The sequence below is a fragment of the Ailuropoda melanoleuca genome, chromosome X (assembly GCF_002007445.2).
Source record: "Ailuropoda melanoleuca isolate Jingjing chromosome X, ASM200744v2, whole genome shotgun sequence".
In the NCBI taxonomy this organism is placed as follows: Eukaryota; Metazoa; Chordata; class Mammalia; order Carnivora; family Ursidae; genus Ailuropoda; species Ailuropoda melanoleuca.
Genome location: NC_048238.1, coordinates 18,157,453 through 18,167,630, shown reverse-complemented (window position 1 = coordinate 18,167,630; position 10,178 = coordinate 18,157,453). Strand labels below are relative to the sequence as shown.

Here is a 10,178-nt window from a genome sequence, read left to right as displayed (position 1 = left end):
AGGGTAGGTGTGAAATTGGAATGTACCATATAAAAGGAGGATCATTTTCTACTTTAGAGTGGCCTTTGCCATCCCTTCAAGAGAGCTCATTGACTACAGTTATGAACTAGGCACTATGAGGGTGGCCATACCAAGGGTAAGCAAAGAGTCACAGCCCTCAAGGAGTTTATAAACCAGGAAATGAAATAGGACACATGAGGTCATAGGTGAATGCCGCAAGCACAAATATTTATAAAACTTGGGAAGAACACAGGGTATAAAATGGATAAACCTTGAAGGCATTAGGCTAAGTTAAATAAGACAGTCACCAAAGGCCAAATACTCTATGATTCCATTCATATGAGGTATCCAGAGTAGTCAAACTCACTCATAGAGACACAAAGTAAAATGGTGGTTTTCTGGGGCTGTGGGGAGGGGGGAATGGGAGTTATTGCTTAATGGGTATGGAGTTTCAGTTTTTCAAGATGAAGAGTTCTGGAGATGGATGGTAGTGATGGTTGCATAACAATGTGAATGTTGAGGAGAAATACCAAATTATGGTGTAACAAAGAACACAAGACTTGGAACTAAAAGAATGTGAGTTTTCATCTTTGAGTTTCTACTGACTGACTGTGATCCTAGTCAAGTCATTTCACTTCATTAAACGTCCTAATCTATAAGACAAATAAAATGATTGTAAGGTTATTGGAGAATTCAAAGATGTATGAAAAAGCTACTTAGCTAAACGTATGGGGCAATACAAAATAAGTTTTATCATGGAGGTGATGAGGGAAGGTTTCATAAGGGCACTGTGATTGGAACTGGTCCTGGAAAGGTAGGGAAAAACATTTATTGAGTGTCGACTGTGTGACTATTAACATAGTTAATAGTTAATAGTCAACATAGAAAAGTTTTTGAAGGTATTTTTCTCAAAAAGAAGAAATTAAAACACAGAGATGTAATTTGCCCAGATCCAAAAAGCAGCTCTGTCTTTAAAATTCCTCATGCTTGCCATTCATAGGAAGCTGTGAAATAAAAAGTGTTGAAATTGGAAATAAAATAAAATATAAAGTTAAAAAGTGGAGATTCAATAAACGCAGAAGCTGGTTCTTTTAAAAAAATCATTTTATTTTGAAGCAATTTCAAACAAAAATTTCAGGAAGAATACAAAGGAAAAAAAAAGATTACAAATGACTCCCTCATGCCCTTCATCGAGATTCAACAATTGTTAACATTTTGCCATTAAAAAAATTTATTTATTTATTTATTTGACGGGGGGGGGCACAAGCAGGAGGAGCAACAGGCAGAGGGAGGGAGCCTCATGCTGATCCCAGGACCCCGGGATCACGACCTGAGGAGAAGGCAGACACTTAACTGCCTGAGTCACCCAGGCGCCCCCACATTTTACCATTTGGCTTTATTATCTCTCTCTCTGAACCATGTAAGAGTAAGTTTCACACATCATGCCCCTTTAGTCTATCAGAGAGAAAAAAATTTTTTCCTCTACTCTCTTAGGTTAATGATTTGATGGCTGCGAAGTAAACTGACAAAAGACAGATGAACAAGAGAAAAAACATTTATTTACACACACAGCACAGGAGTTCACAAAGAAATGTGACTCAAGGCGGTTAGACTTTGGGGCTTATCTGCCATCTAACAGGGGATGGGTAGGGGTAGAGGGTCACTTCCGGGACAATAAAGTAACTTCCTAGAAGGAGGGGAGAAAGGGTGTTTATGAAAAAAACAAATGACTTTTTGGAAAGATAAATGGGCCCCTAGAAGAACTGGTAGGACATAGGATAGTTTTGTGTCAATGCCTGTTGTTAGATTAGAAGTGCTCCTGGGTAGGAGATTTATGACAATTGAGTTCCTTTGGGAAGCTCTGCTTTTAGGCAGATAAGGCATTTTAGGAACTCAAATGTCTTCAGCTCAAAATAATTTTTATGCCATAGTGTCTTATTCTGGACTCTTTCAACTTCTATACTTCAGCCCTGTGTTTCCCGAGAACTTAGGTAAACACAGAACATTCTCAAAATCAGGAAATTCAATGCTATTATCCCAGAGCTGAGCACTCTGTACCTGTTCTTCAAGTGCGTCTGCCAGTATGTCTTATCTAGAAGGGGGGGTTGGCTAAACTGCTCCTTGCAGCTGTATGAGAACTCCATCTTACTCAACAAGGAGTCCTAGAGTGCCTACTCTGTGCCAAGAACTGTTCTAGACACTTAGGATTCAAGATAAGTATATTTGCATCCATGTTTCCTCTTTCCCCCTCTTAGGGCTTCTCTTTTGCTGACGATTCTTGCTCTACTTGTGCTCTAGAGCCCATCTCCTCCCTTGATGATCTACTTTCTTTTTCTTAAGTTCTCCCCATTAGCACCAAAAACATGCCCATGACTTTCCTATTGATAAAACAATGACAACAACAATACTGACGCTTTCCCATATATCCTTCACCAAGTCCCATTTCTCCCCACCCCTTCCAAATAGAACTTTGTTTTGTAAGATTTGATTTATTTATGTATTTGAGAGAGAGCGAGAGCGAGCAAGTATGAGCGGGGAGAGGGGTAGAGGGAGAGGGAGAGAGAATCTCAAGTAGACTCTGCACGGTGCCCAGGGTTCCATCCCACGATGCCAGTATCATGACCTGGGCCAAAATCAAGAGTCAGATGCCCAACCGACTGAACCACCCAGGCACCCCCCCCAATGGAACTTCTTGGGTGCGTTTTCTGCATTTGCAGTCTCTCCCTGCACCCCTACCCCTCACCCCTCCATCCACTACAACCTGGCTCAGCTTTCTGTGCTGCACTGGGGCTGCTCTCTCAAGATCACCTATGAACTGTTAAATGGACATTTGGCAGACTCTCTCAGTAACATCTCACATTATTGACATCTTCATGCTACAATCTCTTCCATTTGTTTCTCTAATACCAAACTCTCACTTGTGGTTTTCTTCCTAATTTTCTAAAGTTCATTTTTCCTCTTCCTTGTACCCTTTTTACCTAAATGCTGGTGTTCCTGAGTGCTCTATCCTAGGACACCTTCTCTTTCCTTTTCCTTTCCTTCTCTCTCTAAACTATCTACTTCCATGCGTTTAAATACATATTTGGGATAAATCAGCTTATACATGGTGTCTCCAACTAGTTTCTACAGAGTTCCAGACCTGTACGTCCAACAAACCACTTGAAGTTCTCCCAGGCAATCAAACTCAAGAGTTCCAAATTGAACTGCTCCTTTGCTGATGTTCCCTAGCTGTTAATGGCACTGCCACCATTCAATTGTCCAAGCCAGAAACCTGAAGTCTTCTTGACTCCTTCCTGAATCTCAACCACATGACACCCTCAAATACAGTGGATCCTACTTTTGATTTGTCCTCTTCCCTCTTTCAACCTCTACTGTCATCATCCTATTTTATATCACCATCATCTCTTGCCAAGATTAGTGAAATAGTCTCCTAACCAATTTCCTTGCCTCCAGATTTGCCTCCCTCCAATCTATGCTTTATTCTTAGTCAAGGTGATCCACCAAAATGCAAATCTGAATATGTCGCTCTTTGGCTTGAGACTTCCAATGACTTCCCATTTGCAATTAGGCTAAAGTCCTTAACATATTTCTAAGACCTGGCCTCTGCTAACCTTCTTGGCTTAATCTCTTGCCACCCCATGCCTGCAACACTTAGTAACGCTTAGCGTATATTTATTGTTTTAAAAATAAGCGGTATTTTTTTCCTTACAAAATATAAGAGAAAAATTGTCTTATTTATTGCTGTATCCCTAGAGCCCAGAACAGCGCCAAGAACACAGTAAGTATGCAATAAATATTTCTTAAATGAATGAAAGAATATTTGTATCAGTTCTAGTCACTACAGAATAGGGATAAGCAAGAAAAATGGAAACTTTTAAATCTCATAACCGTCTCCTAGGGTAGCATGTTTACAAGAGTCATATTCTAAAATTTGGCAAATTTAAAAACCAACTACAATGATCTCAGAAGAGAAACATTTTAAATGGGGAAAAAAACACACTTGTTCAAATTTTATAAGAAATAAAATACAAATTCATAGTATCCTCATTACCTCTTATTTTCATGACTTTAAATTATGGCTAAAAATGCATATATTTGAATAAGTAATCAAAAAATGCAGTGTTCCAAACTTAATCATTTTTTTTTTTTTTTAAAGATTTTATTTATTTATTTGACAGAAACAGAGACAGCCCGTGAGAGAGGGAACACAAGCAGGGGGAGTGGGAGAGGAAGAAGCAGGCTCATAGTGGAGGAGCCTGATGTGGGACTCGATCCCATAACGCCGGGATCACGCCCTGAGCCGAAGGCAGATGCTTAACCGCTGTGCCACCCAGGCGCCCCCAAACTTAATCATTATATAATTAAAACAGATGAAGGTAAGATACTTACTTTAAAATCAGGACATCTATTCCAAAGACAGATTTTTTTTTAACCTTTAAAGACTAATAATAAACAATCCACAGAGAGAGGAATTAAAGCTTGAAAATCTAAGAAGCAAAAAAAATATTTTAATTAAGAAGTTGATGAAAACAGTACCTTTAGATAATGATATATATTAAGGATAATCTCCAGATTGCTAATTTATATTCCTTAGGAATGAGAAACACTATTTCAATAAAACTAAAAACACCTTAGGGAAAAAAATGATTTAAAGACTCTTGTCAATTAAAGTATAGGACATAGTCTCAATTCACTATATTACTGAATTAAAAAAGTAAATAATAAATAGCTGCCTCCTATATAAATAAGAATGGTTTATTAAATGAGAGATAATTTCACTTATTATATCCATTCTCTCCAAAGGATATAAATTTATGCCTCTTCCTGGAAGGCATAAAATATCTCTTAAGACTAAGCATCTCCTTTGAGATGACTGGCTAATCATTTGGGGATAACAAAACACAAGGTTATATTCCTACTTTGCACCCACATCAAAATACATTGCATGTAAATTAAAGATTATAATATTTGAGAAAATGAAGTCAAAAAATTATCATAAAATGTTTGTGAATATTTATAAAATCTTGAGACTTTGAAAACATTTCACCAAAGGTGGAAAATGCAAAGCTTGACAGATTATGATATATAAAAACATAAAAATAAGCATTTGCATTACACTTAAATGAGGTTTTAATTTATTCACATGTAACAAATCAAAAGGCAGAGCTGAGCTTATGATGAAAAGCAGTAAGACAATTATCACTCCCATGAAAAACAGGCAAACAATGGGAATAAACAAAAATAACACAATGGCCAATAAATACATTTTAAAATCTTCAGCCTTTTTTCTAATCAAAGAAATGCAAGTTAAAATGAGATGCTATTTTTGCATATCAAATTAAGAGAAAAAAATGTAAATGCAACAAGGCAATATGTATATAAAAACGTTCACATTTCCAGATAGTAATTTTTCTTTTAAGATTATCTTAAGTGTTTCTAGAATTATCCAAAAAATCATAGATATGCAGAAAGATTTAGTTATAAGTATATTCCTCACTGCTTTGTTTATAACACTGCAAAATCGGAAATAATAGGGGTTGGTTAATTATGTCATATTCAGGGGAGCCTGGCTGGCTCAGTTGGTATAACATGTGACTCTTGATCTCAGGGTTGTGAGTTTAAGCCCCATGGTGGGCGTAGACCTTACTTAAAAAAAAAAAAAGGAAAAAAAGAAAAAAATTATGGTATATTCAATGCTGCAGTATTATATATCCATTTAAATAACAGTAGAGTATTAACAACATTGAAAATTGCTTAGAATACATCGTCAAGTTTAAAAAGCAGTTTACCAGTTAATCTATAATATAATGCTGTTTTTTCCAATAAATTACAATTTACTTTAACATGTTTTCTATAACAAATGTGTATTTCTTTTTTAGTAAGAAAATTGTTCTTCTATAAAGGCCAAAGAAATCACATTATCTATCTCCTTCTGTTCCAATTCTATATTCTCCAAGCAAATTCCTGATTACCAACTTCTTTTTCCCAGTTATTTCCATAACAGAAAAGGGGGTGCCCTGGACCGGAGAAGTGAACATTCAGTAAATTGCAAAGTGCTACAACTTCCCATTGTAGATTTCTGGTGATACATACAGCCTAGAAAGAAAATTAGAAGCCATTAAAGGATGGAAACAAAGTGAATGAAAGGGAAGAAAACAATGCTAGGAATAAAGTATGAAAGTCAGGGGCCTGTAAAAGAAGCGAAGGTATGGTTAAATATGTTTGCAAACCCTGGGAACAAATGTGAGTTCTGAGTAATGAAAAGTGGTAAGAAGGTGATGATTACTGCAGGGAAATATGGACAAATGATGTGGATAAAAAAATCTACAAAAGAACACACGTTAAAAGAGAAAACTTAGCCTCTTTTCTAATTAATGCAAAATAAAATGAACATGTAAAAAAATAGCTTATTTTGAAATACAATATCCCAAACTGTGCACAGAGTAGACAGCTTTCTATTGTCTGATGTAGTCCTCAAAGTCCATTCTAACCCAAATTGTCTCTCATATTGGTTCATCACAGTGCCTCCTTCTGAGTTAAAATAGTTGTGTAAGACCAGATTTAAATAACTAAGTTACTATCAATACACATACCCACAAACATGGGTTATTTTGAATAGTTTCAGTGAGCAAAATCTTTAGTCAATACCTTAGGTGTTATGATTTTTGGTTCATTTTGATTGGAGGAAGAAATATTTAAAAGGGTCAAGGCATGGAAGACATTCTGGAAAACCAGAGCGAGGCTGAAGGCAGTGGAAGCCAAGCAGGCGTATCAAAAGGAGGCAGGATGTGACACCAGTGTGGTCAGGGATATCAGGGCAAACTTATGTCATAATTCTGCATTATGAAAATAAGTAATTTAAGTACATAATAATATCTTAAACATGCCAGGCACTATATTAAGAACATGCAAACTGCTTTAACAATCTTAAAAAGGAAAATATTGTTATATCTATTTTAAAAATAGTTCATGCTACACAGAAAAATAAACCTGGATTTCCTAACTCACACCATATATTCTAGAAATCAAAGATCTCATTGTGAAAGTACAACTCTAAAGCAAATAGAAGAAAGTGTAGCATATTATTGTGACTTTGGGACAGGACAGCACTTTTTCAGTAAATGAATCAAAATGATTCATGAAACAATCAAAAAATTAATGGATTTGACTCTATCAAACTAATGATACTCATTCAACAGCAAAACCTCATAAATAAAACTTACAAATGGGTGACAGACTGGGAAAAATTATTTGCAACATCTAAACAGACAAGAGATTGATATCTAGAACATGGGCTGTTCTGTAAACAGTAAATATTTTAGGCTTTGGGGGTCATATGGTCTTCGTTGCAAACTGCTCAACTCTACTGTTGTAGCATGAAAGCAGCCATACACAGTATATAAATGAATGAATGTGGCTGTGTTTTTTTTTTAATATTGATATATTTATTTCAGAGATAGAGAGCAGGGAGAGGGGCAGAGGGAGAGATGGAATCCAGCAGACTCCCCACTGGGTGCAGAGTCCGAAGAGGGACTTGATCCCAAGACCCCAAGAAAACAACCTAAGCCAAAGTCTAGAGTCAGATGCTCAACCAACTGAGCCACCCAGGCGCCCGTGAATGTTCTAAAAAAAAAAACCCCTTATTTACAAAACTAGGTGGTGAGCAAGATTTGGCTTGCAGGCTGCAGTCTGTAGACTCCTAATCTAGAATATACAAAAAATTCCTACGGACCAATAAGAAAAATTTAGTAAAGTCAATGGACAACCCGGGAAAGAGATCAATAAGCAATTAGCAAAATGAAAAATCTAAGTGGCTAAACAAGTATATGGATGTGCAACTTTATTAATCTGAGAAATGCAATTAAAAGGAAATGCCATTTTGCACCCAACGCATTTGTGAGAACATGAAAGTCAGACAATTCAGGTGGAGGTAAGGGCATGGGGAAACGTGGAACCCTCATGCCTTGCTGATGAGTGTCAGACAGAGAGACATTCTGCAGAGCAATCTAGAAGTGCTAAGTGAATTTAAGTATGTGTTTCCATAATCCAATAAAGGAGAGCTCCTTGATAAAGGGCAGCAGGCACCTTATGACAACACGAATACATTTTCCTTATTTTGTAATTAGATATAACATAGTTTTCTCATTTCACTAGAAACAGACAAAAACACCATCATAGACTGTCACTAGTCTACAGACCAGCTGTTATAAACTACTTTTACCACTGTGTTTTCAACATGAAAAAAATATTAATACTCTTAGCATCTAATTCTTCCACAGTTTAGAGTTTCCTATCTTTAAGAGAACTGGCTTTATGATACTTGACTGAATGCAAAATTTACATAAATTTAAGATAAAGTAAGACTTCAATTTTGTAGGATGGACAGCCAATTACAGGGTTCTATTCTTAGATCTTTCTGTGTTTTTTCCTCCCCTAAGGTGTCAGGAGCACATCAGTAGAAAAATTTGAGAAATGTTCAGTTAATAAGAAGGGACAGTTATTGAATATCCATCAATCTTTAGCTAAATTAAGATATAAGGATGTTTTTATCTCTCTTCAAGGGGAAATTAGACAATATAACCTGCTTGGTAATTAGAATTGCAGCTTCCTTTAGCCATTTTTTTCCTACCTCCACCCTGAGTATAACCTCTTGTGGCATTAGGTTTTGAAATAGAGACTTTCCTTTCATTGAATTCATTTGCCACAGTCTGATAAAATATAGAATGGATTATTCAAATTAGTATGGCCAAAACAGCCAGAGTAGCTTGCAAATACACTGATTAAAAAGGTGTATTGTCTCAAAGAAAAAATATCTACATGCTTTATCTTTATTTTTAGAGGGGGGAGGTGCAGAGGGAGAGGGAAAGAGAGAGAATCTTAAGCAAGCTCCACACCCAGCGCAGAGCCCGACACGGGGCTCCATCTCACAACCCTGAGCCATGACCTGAGTTGGCATCAAGAGTCGGGTGCTTAACTGACTGAGCCACCCAAGGTGCCCTCACATGCTTTACCTTTTTTTGTTTTTGTTTTTTTTTTCAAGATTTTATTTTTAAGTAATCTCTACACCCAACATAGGACTTGAACTCAACCCTGAGATCAACTGCTGCATGCTCTACTGACTGAGCCAGCTAGGCACCCCTCTACATGCTTAACCTTAAAAATGATTTGTTATTCAACTCTATTCCAGTACTGAAAACCACTTCAGAGTTAAAAGTTGTGAAATAAATGAAACATTTTCTTTCTTCCCAGTCTTTTATCACGTTCATTTGCTTAAAAGATTAGATTATACTAAAGCCTATATATACTACTGTTTGAGTAGTCATTAAAAGAAAAATAGTTTACAGTGAATTGTACATATTAAACAGGTGAATTTTACGGTATTTAATTCTACCTCAAGCTGCTAAAAAAAAAAAGTGGTTTAGGTAATCAGTCATCTAGTCCTGTGACACTTTGTAGTAGAACAAGATCAGAGGCAAAAAGGAGGAGTGGAATGATGCTTGCCAATCAGGATTTGGGCTAAATTTCCAGCCTATTTTATCTGGCCTTTAAGTAATCTAGAAAGAGAATATGTGCCCGTGTGTGTGTGGGGGGGAGTAGAGCGAGAAAGAGAGTGGGAGGGGATGAGAGAGAAAGTGAGGGAGAGAGAGAGATCGAGGCTGGCTCTGTGGACAAGGGAGGAAGTGCTAGAGTAAAAGGTCAAGACGAACCAAATGTCAGAGTTAAGATACTTTTCCATGAACTCCTAAGAAACAGACTAACTTAGAGAAGACCTCTGTCAGACAGTACTAAAAGGAGACGTGATAGTCCTCTTTCTTCATCCATAAACAGGCCATTTCCAAAACAGTAGTGAGAGCACAGGTATCTTATTTAAAAAAAGACTTCTTTCGGGGCACCTGGGTGGCTCAGTCAGTTAAGCATGTGCCTTCGGCTCAGGTCATCATCCCAGGGTCCTGGGATTGAGCCCCACATCGGCTCCCTGCTCAGCGGGAAGCCTGCTTCTCCCTCTCCCCACTCTTGTGCTCTCTCTCGCTATCTTGCTCTCTCTCAAATAAATAAATACAATCTTAAAAAAGGGGGCACCTGGGTGGCACAGCGGTTGGACGTCTGCCTTCGGCTCAGGGTGTGATCCCGGCGTTATGGGATCGAGCCCCACGTCAGGCTCCTCCGCTATGAGCCTG

General features: G+C 37.4%; 1 protein-coding gene across 1 annotated transcript in view; it reads right to left on the bottom strand.

Annotated features, from left to right (window-relative positions):
* Nucleotides 1–4,338: 4,338 nt before the first annotated feature.
* The window catches only part of MBTPS2 (membrane bound transcription factor peptidase, site 2), a 50,269-nt gene continuing 44,429 nt past the window's right edge, over nucleotides 4,339–10,178 (bottom strand). Inside the window, exon 12 of the transcript XR_860833.3 lies at nucleotides 4,339–4,487. The gene's annotated coding sequence lies outside the window, so the exon portion shown is untranslated. The remainder of the gene's footprint in view (nucleotides 4,488–10,178) is intronic.